The following is a 20,736-nucleotide window of genomic DNA, read 5'->3' as shown; positions in this document are numbered from 1 at the left end:
AAGGGAATCAGGTCCTTCATGCCGCAGGCATCTGGGATACAAGGCCTCCATAGTATTTTTGAAAAGCCAGTATTGCCCACTGACGATAAAGGGGCATTCACGGTGGGCAAAGACATTCCACGGGAAGAGGTGGAGCTGGACTACCAGGCAGGCCGAGCACTGACTTTGCAGACGGATTGCTTTTTTCCATGTCTCTGGACTTGAGCAGGTGCCAATGCAGCTACCGGCTTGAGGAGACACCCGTAGGCCAAGATAGCAAGCCCCCAGCTTTTCCATGGAATTTAGCAGCAGCTACCAGGGGCGTCATCAGAGAGCATTCATTTTTTCCCTCGCCTGGTTTCCCACATTCTGTGACCACCTTGGTCTGTGCCAGGGAAAATATCGAAAGCCTAGGTAAACGAAGGGAACCCAGTATTCACCAGTCTGGCCTTAAAATAGCTGATGGAACACTCCCCCCACCCCAGCCCAGAGAGTACAAAAGCTCTGACTGTAGCTAGTGTGTTCAGGGCACCACCCAGCCTACCCCAAGGGCTCACCCCATCCCTGAAAACCTATCTGAGAGTGGACAGCAAGGGAGCCAGGCTTTCTGCTGCCTCATTCCACGGGGGCCCTTGGGACTTAGGTGAATATTAATGAACATCAAGTAGCCAGATACAAACCAGGATGAGCCACTGGGCAGGGTGGGGACATTGGCAAAGCTTATGTCTGGGTGGGGTAAAGGACTGGGCACAGCAAATGCAGAGAGCTGAGGGGAAGGTGTTCTTGGATTAAAGAGAAAGCCTGGAAGTCGTAGGGTGTGTCCTGAGACTGAGAGGGAAAACATCTCCTTGCCCACTCCTGGGCACCCTGGGCAGCTCGAGAAGATGCTGCTGTTGTCACAAGCCGTGTCTATGGATGCAGTGAACACAACAAAGCAGAAGGAGAGGGGTTTGTGGTGGTTACTTTTACATAACAGTCAACTCGCCACAACTTATAATCACCCAGGGAAGTGAATCTCAACTAAGGAATTATCTAGATCAGATTGGCCTATCAGCATGTCGGCCCGGGGATGGGTTCAGGGTTGTCTTTACTGTTAAATGATGCAGCCCACTGTGGGCAGTACCACACCCTAGGCTTGACCCTGAGCAAGGACCCGTGTGGTTATTCTTCCTGGCTCTTGATTTGGGATGTTATATGATTGGCTGCTTAAGTTCCTGCCTTAACTTCCCCCAAAATAATGGGCAGCAACTTGGATTTGTAAGTTAAAATAAACCCTTTCCTCCCTCTAGGTTTCTTTTGCCCAAGATGTTTTCTCTCAGCTAGAAATGAAAGTAGACAGGGAAGACTAGGGGAGAAACTCGTGTGACTGAGGAAAGGGAAGAAGCTTATGTGCTTGCTACACATAGGCTTTTCAGTGTTGTCTAAAGAGGCCTGCTCTTGAGACGCTGCCTCGTGTGCTTCCAGACACCCACTGAGATCTGAATTTCAGATCAACATGGAAATGTCCTTTTCCAAATAAAGATGTTCTGTGAAGTATTACACATGGTGTGAGGATAAGTACATTCCATGCAATATTTTCACATACTAATAAATGAATAAAATGACCAAATAAGCAGCACATAGGTATCAGCTAAGATCTTGTCACTTTGAACTTTAAGATATAAAAAAGTTTTGCTATAAGTATATCCCATATACTATTTCCTTAAACTGAGTATGTGACATGCACTCTTTGGACCTATGTATAGAATAAGAAATTAAATTTTTGTAGTATTAACTGGATGTAGTATTTCATCCAGACTTGAAATCAATCAAAAGAAGTTTTGATCTGAGTAAGCGCATTCAGTATCTAGCATGGCACATCCGGTGTTTGTCTGAATTCAAGCATAAATGGGTTTGTGATGCTTTCCTGAATTTCATTCCCCCACAAATTTCCCTCCTCACTAGAGTATAAACTCAAGACAGTTTCTGCCACATTCTCTGCGGTCTATGTGTGAATTTTCTCTGTAAGATTCACAGAACGATGTAATAGCCAGGGTGTGTATGTGTTCTCTGCAATCTCACCATGCTGGCTTTGCCTGTTATTAGCTGTGTGTTCTTAGGCAAGTAATTTGACCACAGTTCCCTAAACATTCTCATCTGTTCAGTGAGGGAAATGATAATTTCTCAAATTGGATAGAGAAACAATATAAGTAAATAAATTTTAGGTGCATGGCAAGTACTTGGTAAATAAGCACTGTCCCTATTTATTAGTGTCACCACTACTGTTGGATGCTTGATGAATAGAGTGGCAGAAACAAACAGGCCCCTGGGTGTTGAAAGCAGCCTGAGACAACACTGGGTTCTTTCGGCAACTCTCTGACCTTTCCATTGGGTTGCAATCTTCCTTCCAATTCTGAAACCCCATATTCTCTAAGGATGGTATGGTTGAGAGCCCAACATGACAAAACCATCCTTACAAACATACAACTGTGGGCTAAAGGGATTAGAAAGGGAAAAGTACCTATTGCATCTTGAACTGGCACTCACAGCAGTGTGTGTGTGTGTGTGTGTGTGTGTGTGTGTGTGCACTTGTGTGTGTGCCCTACACAGAGGGCACATTATCCTCTTTTGGACATGGAGGCGCTCATAAGGACACACATCTCCCAGAAGATTTATATATAGATGATTACTGAGAGAAAGATGTTTCCTTCAGTTGTATAACTACTGGTAAGTTGACTTTGTTCTTGTAAGTAACCCTAATGAAACACACACACACTCACACACACTCACACACACATACACACACAAATGAGAGGGGGTAGCATAGGAGAAACAATGGCAGAGACATAGAAAGACAGATAAATGTAGAAGGGGGATTAGTTGAGATGAGAAAGAGGTCACAGAAATGAGAGGGGGACAAGAGAGGGAAGAAGTAAGATGAGTATGATCAAAATACATTATAGATACATATGAAAATATCACAAGGAAACCCACAACACACAGTCAATATCTACTAAGTTTTTAAAGGAAAAAAAAAGGAGTGAAAACCATAGGGGGTTATTTGACTAGTATTTTTTTTTTTTAAGCCTGTCTTCATATGAGATTTAACTGGTCTCAGTTTCTTGTAGTTCTAATCCAAGGACTTCTACATTTCCAAAAAGTAAAAGAGAGACTACTATATTGGACTAGAATATTCTGCCAAAGGATCCTCATGCTACTGCCTGCTTGTCTGTCCTGCCTATCAGGGTGATGGTGTCAGGAGGTAGAGCTCTTGGGAAATGAGATTCACTTCTTCAGATCAGCAAAGGTTCTCAAGAGATCTCCTCACCTCCCCCTACCACCATCACCACCACCATCACATGAGGCTCCAAAGAGAAGGTCTCACTCATGAACCTCCAAGTTTTCACCGGAAACCGAACCTCCTCATATCTTGATCTGGCATGCGCCATTCCCTGAGCTGTGAAAATCAGTGCATACTGTTTATGAGCTACGCAAATTATGTGATTTTTGTCAAAACATCCCAAAGAAACTAAAAATGCCCTGAGCAATACCAGGATGGCCAGGCAGCAGGGAAGCAGGGGTCTTCCCAGCTGCTGGCAATTCTGCTACAGAAGAAGATATTATAGATCAAACTTCAGGTTAGCTACAGAAATATTTTCCAACTGGTGGATCATTCAACACTTTCCCAAGTACCTTCAACTCACAAGACAACAGGACTTCTGTAGGAAACTCAAGAAACCATCTTACTTCAGGGACCTCCCCTGTGTCTCACCTAACTCCTTGTAAGTTCACAGCAGCCTCAGCCAACACATCAGAGCAGTCAAATTCCCAAAACCCACTATTCCTTCTGTTGCCCAGAGACACTCAGGTGAGCTTTTCAATAATGTTGGATAATCCCATGTCTTTATAGCTATTTCTCACTATCTCTGAGAAATCATCACCTGGTCCCAAAGAAAATATGTGTTGCTATCATCTTACTCTGACAAAAGGATGTGAGTGCCAAGAAATTAGTAATAAGCAGATGGCTGAATGTTTTATAGCAATTTCCTCCATATTGAAACACTCCCTCCTAGAGGAAGAAGAGAGAAGAAGAGGCTGTGAGATTCAGAAAGTAAATAAACCTAGTTCCAGAAAGCCAAGACTTACAAGATTCTGTAGACCCTTTCCCAAGGAAGCAGAAATGGCTGCTCTAGAGGAGAGACGCTCTAATGAGCCCAAGTGCCTAGAGAAACTCTCCAACCTCTCCAGATGCAAGAAAGTCATGCAGAGAACTTGAGAGGTGCAGTTTCTGTCAGTCATCACCTACACTGGAGTGGACTTTTTGGTGAGGCAGATGCCTCTAAGTTATCCGCAAATAGGTTAGTGACCCTTCACCTAACACCCCTGTAATTAACCCCAATGTGCTCATTGGTTCTCCAATTTGGATATGAGTCACTAGTGCCCTTTCTAGAGTGAGCAGACTTTGCTCACATAACTCTAGGAGAAGTTTCACAAAACATCCCACCAAGGTATGCTTTCCAATAGCATGTGTCGGAAGACAGGAGAGGAAGAAGAGGGCAATTGGAAATTCTAACTACATAGGAAACTTTGGGAGAAATATGTAGTAAAGAAAAAAATAGTCTTTTAGCCCAGCACATTCATAAAACACACGCTTTTAACACCTCAAGAGGATGAACACAGCAACATCCAGTTGTAGTAAGACATTCATTAAGACAGACGGAGCATATTTATGCAGAAATATTGATGAGCAAGTCACACAAACAGGAGCATGATGAGTCCAAGATCAAGGCAGTTTCTAGTGAAGACTTTCTTTCTACTTCAGGGATGGCACTTTCTCTCTGTCCCCTCATGTTGTGGGAGCCAGAAGGAGACTCCCTCTAAAGCCTGTGTTGTAAGAGTACAAGTTTTGCTCATGAGGGTAATGGATAGCCTCCCTCAAAATCCCTGTTTCCTAACACCACTGCCTTAAGGTTCAGAAAATCAACACAAAGACCATGGTATGAAAAGGAGTAACTTCAGTAAAGCCAGACAAGGTGTGACTTCATGGTAACTACATGATGCAAGTCTTGGAAGAATGAGCAATGAACCACGCAAAGACGACGGGAAGATTTCAAAGGTGTGTAATGGAACTAGCTGGTGGAAGAGCTTGGATAGGGAGCTAGAGGACCCACAGGTTGAGGGATTCAGCCATAAGCTGAACTCTAGCTTTCATCTCAGAAGTTCAGAGACCAAGTCGCTTGTCATTAGGTTTTCCACAGTCTTCTCCTTAGTACCATGACTTAAAGAGATTTACAGAAGACTTAAATGATCTATCCATTTTAAAGCATTTCTTTCACCATCCTGAAACTATGTCTACAGCACTGTTGTGGTGATTCATCACTAAGAACCTAAAATGACCCAGTGTCTGTGAAAGGCAATATGCATCAGCTCATGAAATTACCAAACAATCATCTTTGTGTAACCATTCAATTTTCAGTAGTTCTTCCTGCAGATAAGTGCACCAGGCTATTCAAGTCAATATTGTGTATAAAACCAAATTGTGGTTGTAACCTAAGTGCCTATTATGAAGGGACTGGTTAATTCAGTTATGATGTCAACATACCCAAAAATTAATGCAAATTAATGAAGAACATGGAAGTCCTTGACACTAGAACAATCCCTAAATATAGACTATATAAATAGTATGGGAAAATCTCTAAAATACGTTGTCAAGAAAGAAGGAAAGACAAAGTCTTTATAAATTAAAGAGGCCTCAGGAAGGTGGAAAGCAACCTCATCAGTCAAGTGTGGCCTTCGTTTAGTGACTTTCTCCCAAAAATTATGGTATAGAAGGGTGAAGTAACCTGACAGTGAATGACCTAGCAAGTTACCTCAGCCAGGTGACATAAGTGATCCAGGCACAAGCTGAAGCAAATTGGTTACTCTTGGTCAGAGTGTCGACATCATGGGTAACATTAAAAAGTCTTGATGCTACATCACCTCTGAGGTCGTCCTCTTGAAAGTCCCATGTCCCAGGTTAATCAGGAGAAAAACATCTATCTGCCAACACTGACAGGGGAATATCATAAAAAAACCACTGACAGGCTCTCCTTAAACTGTCAAACTCATGAAGGACAAAGGCTGAGCAAACCCTGCAGGACAGGTTAAGTCAAGGACACACAACAACTAGCTGAAGGCAGCATCGGATATCTGCTCTGTACCAACATCAAAGTTAATTATAATTGTTACTGTGGATATGTAAAATGTAGCATTAGAATATAAGACACTAGCAAAGGGACACTTGGGTGATGAGTCTTGGCAATTTTTCTTTAGATACAAACTATATTCTAAAACTAAATGTCTATTAAAAATTGAAACAAAGTAGAGGTTATCTGAGTATTTATATGTAAATAAATCTCTTTGGCAGAATAATAAACTGGTCATTTCTGTGGCCTCCCTCCAGTGAGTGACCTACGTTTCTGGGGAGGGTTTCACAGAAACCAGTTTTCTATTGTGAACGGTAAGTCGGGTCATTACACAGCCTCTTTAGACATAGGGCAGCTTCCGTAGTACAGAATTAGAACTAAGTAATCTAAGCTGCTTGTTTCTAACAGTTGCCTTTGTTCTGAAGCACCGTCTATTAGCGAAACAGTAGAGCTGCCCTCTTGAGAGAATTTGTTAAATCAAGTGCTCACACATATCCACAAGTTATACAGTTTAAAACTTCAAGAATCCAACAAAAATGGTATCAGGAATATGAACATTTTCAGAGCAAAGAAAGAGCTTAAGTAGCATTCTGAATATAGTGAATAATAAAGAAAAGTCTACATATTCAAGAGAAAAAAATCCAGGCATGCAATTTTTAAGGGATGATGGGCAAATGTATGATAAAATGTACAAATTCTCCAGCTCTACTGAAGTAAACTATCCAGTGTGGGCTGAGGACGCGCCTCAGTGGGTACAAGTCCTTGCTGCGCAACCATGAGGCCCAAGGTCTAAATCCCCAGCACCTATGTAAAAAGTTCCTGGGACTACCTGCCTATCTAACTTGGGGCTGTTGGGGCAAAGGCAGGAGGATTTCTGGGACTTCGGGGTCATAAGTCTAGGTCCAAGTTCAGAGAGAGATCCTGGCTCAAGGGAATTAAGTGAGTAATGACAGAGTCTGACACGTGTGGCCTCTGCATGAGCATGCACAGGCACAAGCAACACTAACACACACACACACACACATACACACACAGAGGATTGCACATGCCTACACTGGAGACTATACACTACATATACACACACACAAACTTCACACACACTCCACACATACACATACATACTCATACACTACATATACACTCACACATTACACACATATATATACTCACACATTACACACACTCACACACTAGATACTCACATATATACGCACACATTACACACACTCACACACTAGATACTCACATATATACTCACACATTACAGACACACATTCACAGTAAGTATACACACAATCTCACAGGAGTACACACACACACTTACAGGACTGCATGCACCTATACTCACAAACTGCACATCACACACACACACACACACACACACACACACAGACTTCACACATACTCCACACATACACACATAGACTTATACACTATATACACTCTCACATTACATACATTACACCCACACACTACATACATATACTCACACTCTACACACACGCATTACACATAGTCACAGTATACACACTCTCACATGCTCATGGGACTGCACACATACACACACACACTGATTTCACATACAAACACATACTACACACACACATTCACAGACTATACACATTCTCACACAATACACATTCTCGCACATGCATACTCACACACACACAAACACTCAAACCCTATACACACATAATCATACACATATTCTCTCTCTCTCTCTCTCTCACACACACACACACACACACACACACTCAGGACTGCTTACATACACTCAGAGACTCCACACACTCACACACACACAGACTTCATGTACACAAACACATACATACACACACACACAAATGTACACAAACACCACACACACACACACAGTCACACAGTTTTTAGTTTAAAACATAAATGAACCACACAGTAGAGTTACTTTCCCTCTGGTTCCCTGTAGACAGTCCTCTGTGCCATCCCAATTCCAGAATGAACCTCTCTCTGCCTTTGGCCCTTAACCAAGAGAAACAGACCACAGCCCTGAACTTGTACAGGGCGACTACCCCGTGTGAGAGGTGGCGCTAGGGCCCTTTCCTGCCCTTCCCCAGCACCTTGAGTTTCAGCCACTCCTCAGCAATAACCACTTGGGAGGTGACAGGGCGGCGAATTCAGATGTGTCTCCATGAGGGAAGCCCAGCTCCTTGGCAGACAGAGTCATAAGCCCAAGAGAGAGGGCACAGGATTAACAGCTCACCGAGCTAGCCAAGGGCCAGGAGCCAGGAGGACACCCACTGCGAGAGGCAGGGAAACGGTTAATAACTCAAGGTGACAAATTAAGCCAGCTACTCAGGGGCTCCAGTTTGGCTGATGGCGAAGTCAAAACAGAGCCATTGGAAACTGGGGAGGTGCTGTCGTTTGTACTGTATTTTTCCACACGTATTTTTATTTTATTTTTGTAATTTGGAAATGTTCGTGGGGAGCTGGAAAATGCAGACTGGAGAACCCCTAGGGTCTGAGGAGGAGGGACCGTGAGATTGCTAGAATGTCAATCAAACTCAGGTCACCAGTGCCCACCTTGGACATTAGTTATCTACGAGCTTGACTTTAGACCCTCCTAACCTGCCCTCCACCCGCTATGCCATGGAAACATTCTCACTCTCTCTTGCATCCTTGGCCCTCTGTAACAGCGTGCAGCTTTGAGCCAAGTCATATTAATAGTTCGTTCTGTCCCCTGCACACCATCCTCCCTCCTCGCCGAGGCCAGCAACTCTAGAGAAAATGGAGAGACACACAGATAGACAGACAGACAGACAGATATCTATGGCCCTTGGGAAACATGGGACCAAAAGATGCAGTAAGCAAAACGTTCAGTTGCTGTGTTAGACGGCCGTTCCATCCTACTATCTGAACAACCCGACGGAACTCGCTGGAAGGAACTGGTTGTTGAGGTGATTATGTGGGCTGGGAGATGCTGTAGTCAGGAAAAGAACTTGCTGGGCGAGCATAAGGCTCTGAGTTTAGACCTTGAAGCAAAGAACATGGTGGGAAGGGGTGGCATGGGGAGCATGGGGTGCCTGCTTGTAATCACAGCACTGGAGAGGTGGAAATAGAAGCATCCCCGGGGCTCACTGGCCCAACAGGCTAGCCTAATCAGCAAGTCTCTGTCTCAAAAAAGTGAGGGCTATCACCTAAAGAGCAACAGTAAATTTTTCTCTGGCCTTCACAAGAATGAATGCTCATGTACATGCATGACACTCCTATACACATGCTCACCCAGGCACATACACAATCGCATACCTGCATACACATGCACACACCTGCACACACAGATATACACACACACACATCCATGGTCACACATCTATATATACCTGTGCGCGTGTACACACACACACACACACACACACACAAAGAAATTCAAACTAAATAAAATGGCTATGTGCCTCACTTCCAGAAGAGTGCAGGAAATTAGCCTAAAAGGTGATATAATGCTCTCGCTTGTTCTTGGCATCTTGGGGAGATCAAGGCACTTGCTTTCTAAATGATAGGTGGGCCATTGTCACACTGGAATACTCAGGTAGCACTTTGCACACCAGAGGGGACAGGTGTCCCTCAATAACCCCAGGAGGCTGGTTCTAAGACCCAGCTGGATACTGAAGTCCCGAAGAGATACAATTCTCTTATATAAAATGACATACTCTTTGTGTGCAGCTTACACACAACCTTCTCCACTCCCACTGCTTTAAATCAGCCGTGTCCAAATTTTGACATTTCAATTTGACATTTTCCTTTACAGAGTTCATTGCACAGAAGCTCAGGTTGGAGTCACACATACACAAAAATAACACTAAAAATAGTAATTGCAAGACAAAAAAAAAAATAACCAAAATTCTCACAATGATTTAGGTCTACGATTCCTACAGGCGGCACTACAGCTATCTTCAGTTGCACATAAGAACATCTAAATCATCTCAGTTAACCCTTGCAGACTGCTTTAACCCCTCACGGTAGGACTGACAGCTTGAATTTTAATATTAAAGGTAAATGCGTTTTCCACGTAAGCATATTGCTCATGGCTCATTTTGCAGAGGCGTCTCCACTTGGTATCTCTCCTCCTGGTTTTAGTTTCTGTTCTCAAGAAGGCAGGATGTTTTGACTGGGGTGTGCAGCCCTCCGTTGTTGTCCAATAAGCCCTGCACCTGCTGCTAAGCACCCCCCAACCCCAAGGGTCGATGGTTCTGATAACCCCATCTCAGCTACTGTTCAGATGCCTCATGGGATAAAAACATTTTCTTCTCATCCGGTCAAAGCTGTAATACTGAGCTCTCGGGTTCCTTAATTATGGCTAAGAGCTAATGCCTGGTGGTTCATCCACTGAAGACCTTATCCACCCAATAGCAGCCCCTGACCCATCTTCTGGAACAGTGCAGAAACACAATGTCTCTATTGTTTTCCAGCTAGAGGACCAAGGGACAGGGGGGAATGCCCACACAACCCCTCCCTCAAGAAAAGATTAGTGCAATTATTAGCCAACAGTAATGGCTATAAGCCAAACTGCTCTCAAATCCTCCTGAGCACCAAGTCGCCTCGGAGTCTCTTAAAATCCCAAACACAAGACTATGTGTTCTCCTAAATTTTGCCATGTTGTTCCTGAAGGCTTCTAGGCCAGTGGTTAATGCTGCCCGTACCCACAAGGCTAATAAGCACAGAAAGAAACATTGAATAATGCATGTGTCTAAGCTGTGGGTCCCTATGCCCCCATAAGTCTGTAAAGCGTAAATACCCAGGGCCGGACATCCCTGGCAATCCCTTCACCCAGCATTAAATAGGAAAACTGTTTTTTACACCATAGCCATAGAATGTAAATTACATTAGTGTTGATTATATTTTCTCTCCATTTTGCCTCAAAGGAATAATAGTCCCCTAGCTCCATGGGCTACCAACAGCTCTCCCGATCATTCTAAGCCACTCATAGAGAGTTAAAGGAAAATAAATTCTATTATAGTCTAGCCTAGGATTCGGCATTCACATATTTACATTGCTGTGAGTGTCAAGATAGACCCTGAGAGAAAACATTTATGACAGGCTACCAAAGTATGCAAACTAACTGTGGTTGACACTAGAAGGTGAAAAATGCAAAGATACTTGAATAACACTGAAGCAATCGATTGATTCCCAAATACTAATCACTGATAAATGTAATAAAACAGTTAAAAATTGTTAACTGAGTGAAAATCTGAAATTTGCACTCAAGAAAGCAGATGTTGTGTAAATATGCAGAATCACCTTCTTAATATCTATAGTCGTGAGAACCATTCGGGTTCCCCTTTAATATACAAGCACTAGTTAAATATCTCCAATGTTCCAGATACAACTCAGTGTGAGAGATTTGAGTTTTTTTCTCTTTGACCATCATAGGAGAAGCTTCATTCCAGAGAAATCCACACAACCCAAAAAATAAAAAAACAAAAAAACAAAAAAAAAACAGATAGAGAAAAAGAAAATATTCTCAATGTTGAGCAAATAAAAAGATAATTCTCTGTATTAGAAAGTGGGGAAAGTGTTCAGGTACCAGTAGCAATTGATTGGGAGGAGCTGGAGACGCTAAATTGCATTTCTATAAACCATGTTAATGGAGCTGTGCACATAACCCCGCTCCTGCGAATTAGTGCCACGCCTTTGCCTTGTGTGTCCTCATTTCTCAGGCAATAAGCTGTCAGAGTTGACTCCAGAAAGATCTAGAACCTGGGTTTACATCAATAAATCATAGGGACTCAATATAGTGACTATTTTGTATTCCTGAACACATACGAACAGAGCAGATGGTAAATCAATTATATATAATGTTCAAGGTGCTATTCTTAGGAACACACACACACACACAGGAGCTGGGGTCTAGTTTTCACCTAGGAAATACAAGGTTTCAGTTAAATGGAGAGATAAACAAAATCACAACTGTTTTATACTGTACTTACACTGTACTCACACAATACAAGTTAATAAATAGATCATTCAGAAAAAAGACATTTTTGTTTGCAAGATCCTAAAAAAAAAAAGCTTTCTTGTTTGCAAGATCCTAAAACAACATGTGCCATGCAAATGTAAGAGGGTTTCGTCTCACAAACCTTGTGTATTGAAAGGCCTTTCCCTCTCACACACTGGTCAAACGATGGATATCTGCTAGGAGCTGCTCAGACAGTTCTCCCCTGGATGTCCAGAGCTAAGCGCCCACCTAATTACACTTCCTATCAGCAACCCAGGTAAGGAAATCATTTAAGTGTGTGTGTGACATTCCAAAGGTACTATTATCCAAATAGAAATTATACAGAATAGGGACAAGTCCTGTGTTTCTTTCTGCAAAACTGGGGTAACTTCATTCACGTCTACCACCAGGCTGCATATCCAGATGTGTTCATTATAAACCAGCAGAACAAAGAACCAGCGAGGCTCTTATGAACGGTCCTCAAAACTCTGGGGTCCCCTGCTTCACCGTTCTAGGCCCAGCCTATAGGAGCCCAGGTTATCTACACCAGTAAGTAGATGAAGTTTCTAGGTAAGTACACTGCCTACCCACATACCATAGGGAACCAAATCCACTCCCAGCGCCCACTGCTACATGCTCAGCTCCTGCTTTCCCCCTCCCCCAAACAGTGTTATACATTCCTTGCTGGGTTCACTGTTGATCATGGGGAATCGTACAGACTGAAAGCAAGAGAATTACAGAAGTGGTAATGACGAAAGGCAGGTGTCAGGCCAGGAAGAACACTGGCAAAAAGCTTTCTTGTTTGTAAAAGTACTATCCATTGCAGAGTACCCCCTCCCCTAAACCAAAAGCAAATAGAACCCGCCTAGTGGTCCTTTGTCCCTCATTCCTGCACACAGATACAACTCCTTTGCAACCTCGGCCTGCTTCTTACGAAATAGGCAACTAGCTATGAATGTCAGGTCTGACTCTCGAAGCAAAAAGAAGAAATGAAGACCACCAGGGGACCCTTTGTCGAAACTGGGGGCAGTTGGGGAGGGGGGGAGTCAGATCCAATAGTCAGACTATCTCTGAACCTCCGCTCCTACTCACCTGGATCAGGCTCAAGGCTTGACAAAGAAATCAGGTAAATATCCAAACTCCACGTGGGCAAATCCAATCGGGTCTGCCCTGCCATTTTTCCTCTGTCCCTTGGCCATCTGGTATGGAGTAGCTGACCAAGGATATGATCCTTTTTCAATTCACCCAGGTTGCAGAAATGGGTTTAGTACTATCCCACCACCATCCCCCAATCTCCATGCGGCCGGCTTCGGAGCACCCGAGGTGGAGTGGCCGCCGCGTGCTCCCGACATTGACTGAGCCTAAGGAATCCCACGATCTGATCTTTTATAGTGCTTTGTTTATTACCTGCGTGCCCTTATTTCATAAGGGGACTGAGAAAGAGAGAGAGGCTGAGCAAGAGTGATGAGGATGACTGTGGAGCGGTCCAAAGACACCTTTTCTTAGGCTTCATTCATAGCAGCAAACGAAGCTAAACAACCTCACGATTGTTCTCTCAAATGTCACCTTTCTGTGTGCGCCACTGTGCCGATAAAACTCGGCTCTCTCGCTTTTACTCCCGCCCCCCTCCCCGTCCTAAAAATGACTGTGTTATCCTCCGAATATCTCCAGAGAAATTGACCCGACAAGGGAATCTTTTCTTCTTCTCCCTCCCCACCCCTCTCCCACTTTTTTTTTTCTTTCTTCTTCACACAGCTTGAACAATTTGGCTCTGTTCTGCACCACATTCCTGTGGCCCATTCTTCCTCGGTCCCCCTGTGCAGGATGGTAGATCAGGAGAACACAGGCTCACATTCAGGGCCAAGATGGTGCTTACGGAGTAGGGGGTGGAGTGGAGAAAATTGAACCGAAGGTACCTGTGATTGTTGCACCACCAACCTAATACCTGGGCAGAGAGACAAAGGCTCTTTAGAAAAAGCTCAGGCTTGCGATAGCCCCTCCCCCAACTCCCTGAGAGTTCAAACGCTATCAAGAGCTGAAAATAAGACCCTGGCATAATTAAAGTTTTCTAAGTCATTCTAGGAGATATTAGGCACGATGACAGAGCCCACTGCTAAGCCTTTGTGTTGAGCAACCCCTGCTAAGATGCGATGACACGCTTTTACTCTGCATGCACGGGTCCCCACGTATGTACAACCACATACACCATGTGCATCCACCTCTGGACGAAATGATCAATAGTCTCCCAGTCCTACATCTATTCACACGCTAAGAGGTGTCTCCATGTCACCATGGCTTGACAGCTTCCTGCTCTTTGGGGGGGGGGCTACAAAATGAGGAGGCTCTCCCCCCCCCTTCCGGGACGACTCATGATTTGCTCTTAACAGTGAGAATTTTAGTGGTTTTGTTTGGGATCTAAAGCGAGTACTTGCCCTTGAAGGAAGATAAAAGCATCAAGAATAAGGACTGATACCATACCGAAAAGGAGATGGCATGGAGCCTCTCTACATCCTGGAAGGTGTTCAAAGGATAGGTAGGGCAGTGCATCTGCAATCTGGTGGGAGAGAGGTTGGAGACAGGAGGATTGCCAGGACTATCAGCAAGTGCCTGATTCAGTTTTTTTTTTTTTTTTTTTTTTGGTTTTTTAAAAAAGGGAAGAGGAAGACAACACCTAGCATTGACCCCTGGTCTCCACACACACATGAATGCACAAACACTGAAAGAGAAGAAGAAGGCTTCAATGGAAAACTGGACATTAATGCCAGACTGAGACAGCAACAACGGGAGCAGAAGCAAGGCGCGCATGTGTGTTACCACCATCTCATAAAAAAGAAAGCGAAGACGACGCGTTCTGGAAACTGCGCTGAGTCACCGCTTGTTTGTTTGTTTTGCAAGAAGGTGGTGAGCGCTGTGAGACAGGAACCATGTCTCCGAGTCCACACATAGACACGCTCACCCCCACTGCTCTCTGAACACTGAAAAATCCCAGATCTGGAGAAAGAGGAAAACAACCAAGGAGATGAGTTGGGGGAAGCCACGCCTACTCCCGGGAGCAGATGGAAACATTTTGAGGAGTCTCTCAAACTGATGGTTAAACACTGGCACTGTTGAAAAGGAGATTCTATCAACTGACAAGGAGATAAATAATGAGTTCGTCTCTTCCTGTGCTTTCACAAGGCCATGCTATTATTTATGTTCTTCAGGTAACATTTCTATTGTGCTTCTGTCCTGAAAATATTTACTTTGTCTGTTTCCCGTTCTGATATTCAACACCATTGCACATTCATCTTAAAGTAGGTGGTGGAGTGTGGGGAGGAGATTGGTCAGTAAACTGCTTGCTGTGAGAACATGGGGATCTGACTTCGATCCCTGGTCCCCATATAGAAAAGCCAGGCATGCTGGCTTGCACTTGTAATGCCAACACTGGAAATATGGACATAGGTGGATCCCTGGAGCTCCCTGGCCAGCCAGCCTGGTCTAATCAGGGACTTCCAGCTTCAGTAGGAGACACTACCTCAAAAATTAAGGTGAGTTAAGTTTGAAGAATGACACGTGAGCTTGACCTGTCTCTACACTCACATACACACACACACACACACACACACACACACATGCTCACGTATACACAGGTGTACTCTCATGCACACATAAACATATATCCACAAGCTCACTTGTGTACACTCATACATGCATGCAGACACACACAGGCACCTGCACATTTTCCAAATTGGTAACGATGGGAAATTCCAGGAGAGTCTAAAAAATTCTGTAAATCCTAGTTTTATTTGTGGCTCATCGAGACAGAAGGCAGCAAGGAAGAAAGCAACCGAGCAAATTAAAAATAAAAATACTGCCTTTGCACATGTGTCAGGGCTGTTGGTATCACAAAATGCACACAATAGAAATTGTAACAAAATATTCTTCTAGTTAGTACTCAAAACTGCCCCAGATTGAGAGAATGAACATCCTCTACTATTGGATAAAGGACGAAGCTTCAGTGAATAGCTTCATTCTTTCTTCTAGTTCCTCAATGAAAATATAAACAGCAAGCAATAGTTGCATTATCCCTAGAAGGCTTCTTCTGCTGTCCAAGAAAAATCCCAACAAAGATTCTTGGGAGACTCAATTAACCAAGTGGAATCTGCTATAAAGAAGTCTGCCTAGTTGGTAGTGATTAGCAGCCTGGCCCTCACCCTTCATATCAGGGTAACTTGTAACAAACTTCTCTAAGTATCTTTTCTGAGAACCAGTTGTTAAACACTTACCACCAACTACCAACTACCGACTGGTAACATAATTATATACAAAGACAGGGGGTCTTTTTAATGATGGAGAATATGTACAGACAGCCATGTGGAGGCTTTAGGTCCCTTCTTTAACATTTCCCTAATAGAGGCAGGTCACAGAACATTGCTGGAGGGTGACAGGGATCAGGAGGTTGTGGCTTGAGTTCTTTTTTTTTTTTTTTTTTTTTTTTTTTTTTATTGAGTATCTTCTTCATTTTCGTTGCCAATGGTAAAACCTTTCCCAATTTCTCCCCTTCCAAAAGCCCCCTCCCCAAAGATTCCCTATCCCTCCTCCCACCCCCTGCCTCCATGTATATGCCCCTCTACCCGACACACTCCCACCTCCCCACCTCCCTCCCACCCCACCCCCCCATCCATTTCCCTTTGTTGGGGCCTCTATTGAGCCTTTGCCTGACCAAAGACCAGTCCTCCCACTGATGCCCAACAAGGCCTTCCTCTGCCACATTTTTGGCTGGAACCATGTGTACCCCTTGGTTGATGGTTTAGTCCCTGGGAGTCTTGGGGTGTGAGTTCTTACTGCCCATTCAAGGAAGACTCACGAAAGCACAGGTAAAGGAGACTAGAATTCAACCTTCCATCCTTTTGATGTCTGTACTGGTTCATGACTTCCAAAAAGGACATGAAGGTGTTACCATGGCAGTCTTATTGAGACCTGGTGGGAGAGACAAGTGAGGGAGGGCTCCCATTTCATGGAAGAGAAGGTGAAGCCCAAAGTTTTCCCAGACTCACACAATTGAGGATGGCTAAGGTTGTCAGCCTCCTGACATCCCAGTGTTGATGGAGGCAGGAGAATCCTGGTCAGACACATCAAACTCTGGCAGAGCCCAAGTTCCCTGCTCTTTGTTTTTCTGATAAAATCCTATAAACAACAGAATACAACCCAGAACAGAGGAGCAATTTTCTGTGATCAGGTGGAGTTAGTGAGGTGGGAATGACCAGATTATCTCAACTGTCTGCTCATGGGAGCCTTCAAAGAATCACCAAAGGGCAGAAACCCTCTAATTTACATATATTTGGGTGTGTGTGTGAGAGCGTGGGTCCATAGGTGGGCATAGGACTCTAAGATCTCTACTGTTGGTCTCCTCCTGACACCTTTGCTCTTAGCATCTCCTGCCACTGGCTCTAAAATAATAGCAAAAGGGAAATACAGGGGCAGCTGTACAGAGGCACCTGTGGGAAAGCAGGTAGATGTGACATCATGGCCAACTGCTCATAAGGCAGACAGAGTCTGTGCCCTTCAGTATGTCAACTGTGTCACCTTATCATTTGGGGGTAAGTACTCAGATAATTATAATGTGTGGACAGCAAGGTTTGAAGCCAGTTGAATCTCAAGCTATGCCTGTTTTCCATCATAAAGCTGAGGTCTTAGTCAGGTCTCCAATGTACAGTCACTTAAGGGGTCTCCAAAGGCTGATAGTGGGGCATCATTATTAAAGGGTGCTTTCCGTCTTAAAATCCTTATTTAAATGCTATTGTTGAATTTATGATTTGCAAAAACCCAGAGAGTGCAGAATTGTGGACTCTGACTCCCCCCCCAGTCAGCTCTCCCTCCTGAAGTGGGTTCTCAACCACTTTAGCCCTGTGCCTCAGCAACCTGACCTGCGTTTCCCTTTCCATCCTCCCCTCTGAGGGCTGCTGCCCTCCACCTGAGACAATGCACAGGAAAGGAAGTCTGGTGTGGATTCCAGCACTATATATAGGTCATTGCATAAGCTCGGGGAATGTGGCCTTTTGTCTTTCAGTGGACATTTTACCCTCAGTGCTGCTGAAATAGTGGTCAGTAGAACCTGAATTGGAAAACAAGTGTCTCTGTTTCCCTGACAAAGGATGTCTGGTGTTCTGTCATGCCTTCCATGGCCAGCAGGGACCTGAATCCAGGTGCTAAGAGGATCAAGGCAGGATCCCACTCTGCAGCTTCCTAGGTGGCAAACACAGGAGCCATTTCGAAGCTTTTGCCAGAGGTAGCAATCTCTCAGAAGCAGCAAGTCTTCTGTGGAGTTCTGAGTCCATGACACTCCAGCTCCACATTTTTAATTTGCTGTAGGACCCAGAATTTATGGGGAATTTCTTGGCCCTGGCTTCCTCGTCTGTCAGGTGCCATGTAACTGAAGCAAAGTGTGTATGCTGGACACCCACAGCCCTGTGTTTGTCCTCTGAGTAAGGGACTTTCCACTCTCCTCGGGGTGACAAGGACACACTTTGTTTTCCAATTCAGGTTCTACTGACCACTGTTTCAGCAGCACTGAGGGTAAAATGTCCACTGAAAGACAAAAGGCCACATTCCCCGAGCTTATGCAATAACCTATATATAGTGCTGGAATGCACACCAGTGAAGTACAAAGAGGACGGCCAGGAGCCAGGAGGAACCCCTTTCTCTCAGACCCCCCCTCCCGCCCCCCCCTCCCCGATTCCTAGAACTGTGAAAGATGATCCGATACAGTCCGGGGATGGACTAATATAAAAATTCCTAAGGTGAGGACAAGAGAGATGGCTCAGCAGGTAAGAGCAGGGACTGGCTGCATTTGCAGAGGGCCCCAGTTTGGTTCCATATCAGGAGTCATATTGATTCCATATCAGGAATCTTCAGTTCTGTATCAGGTGACTCACAACCACCCCTAATTTCAGCTCCAGGGTATCTTGATGCTTCTGGCTTCCTTAGATACCTACACTCACATATGCACACACACACACACACACACACACACACACAGGCACGCAAGCACATGTATGAGCATGTATATGTGCATGCACATGAGCACATACGTGCTCGTGGATTTTGGGGGGTTTTTTGTTGTTGTTTTTGTTTGTTTGGATTTTGGGGGTTTTTTTTGTTTGGTTGGTTGGTTTATTTTTGCGTGCCTGGCTCTCTTGAAAGCACTGGGCAGTACCATGTACCCAACAGCTCCTGGCTGAATGATTAGGGCCCTAGTCCTTTTGTAGCTCTGTGCTGCCTGCAGACATCATACACATTAAGTTTGTAACAGGCAGTTGCACCTAAACACTGGAATTGTAGAGTTAGGAACGAGGAGAGAAATCACAGCATATATTTGGTTGCTGCCTGCCTTCTCCTCCTATGGGTCTCTGTAGTAACCAATAGCAAATAGGCTGGGGCCCCGGCTCCTTAACAAAGCCAAACAGGTGTGAGAGATTAGCTCCCTGGTCGGAGCCTGTGTCCAACCAAACAATGTCAAATTCTCCCTAATAAAGCCCAGGGCTGTAAGCAATTCTCCCGTTATTTAACAGGAAAGAAAACACAGCCCGCTCCTTCCCAATTAGCTTGAAGGACCCTCTGATGAGTCGAATTTAAACCAGAGACCTGCCATGTTCTGGCATCCACTACAGACAGGCCCTGCCTCCTCGTCAGGATGGAAACTCACTGGGCCAAGTCCCCAGCCATCTTGGCACGATGGTGCAGACATCCCCCAAGCCCCCCACCCCAAAGTCCACGGGCTGTCTCTGCCTCTGATTCAAACCATCTTTTCAACTCACTGCCAGATCCCTGACTTTCATTTTCCATGTGGAGGCTTGGTCTCATTTGCCAGGTCAGCGTTTATAGGGATGGGCTTTTTGACAGTTGTGCTGTCAATGAAACCGGGGATGAGGTCCCTCCCCTTGAACATGAATCACGTTCTTGTCATCCAAACTAGGGGGAAAGACCAACATCATGAAATAATAACAACGACAAAATAGAAACCATGAAGGTATCTAGCAATGGCTAGCTCACCTCCCTCTCCTCCCTAACCGCCACTCCCCAACTCAGACCACGGAGTGGAAATAAAAAGACCTCAAGATGCTACAAAAGGATGGCCCATAGCTCTGTTCCTTCGTGTTTACACATGGGTCTATTATAGTTCCAGGGTGAAACATCAGACCCCTTGGATAATGGTCAGAGTGCGAGGTCCCTGCCCAGTAGCGCAGTAGGAGGTAGAGCCTGGCTGGCAGAAGGCTTTAGCCACGCCCCTTACTTCCTGTGGCTTTCTGCTCCCTCTACTTTCTGATCCACCAAACCCTGAATATCTCCTTCTGCTCAACACTCCCGGCTCCCTCAGTGACTGCAGTGGCTTACTGCTCTGCTTTGTTTTCCCTGTTGCGTTGGTCTGCAATCCCTCTGGAACCGTGAGCTGAAACAGAGTGTTCCAGCCTTAACTTGTTTCCATCAGATATTCTGGGACATAGCAACGCAAAAGCAGCTAATCCTGGGTCAGACCACATAGGTCACCCCTATTCTCTGTGGATGGGGTTAGGGGATCTCTGTCAGTCTTGACTATCTTACCTAAGCAGAAAATGTTTAAACAGTTCTCATAGTTACAAGCTCTGA

Source organism: Apodemus sylvaticus, chromosome 10, assembly GCF_947179515.1.
Source record: "Apodemus sylvaticus chromosome 10, mApoSyl1.1, whole genome shotgun sequence".
Taxonomy (NCBI): domain Eukaryota; kingdom Metazoa; phylum Chordata; class Mammalia; order Rodentia; family Muridae; genus Apodemus; species Apodemus sylvaticus.
The sequence above is the reverse complement of the archived record's forward strand: the minus strand, read 5'-3'. Positions refer to the sequence as shown.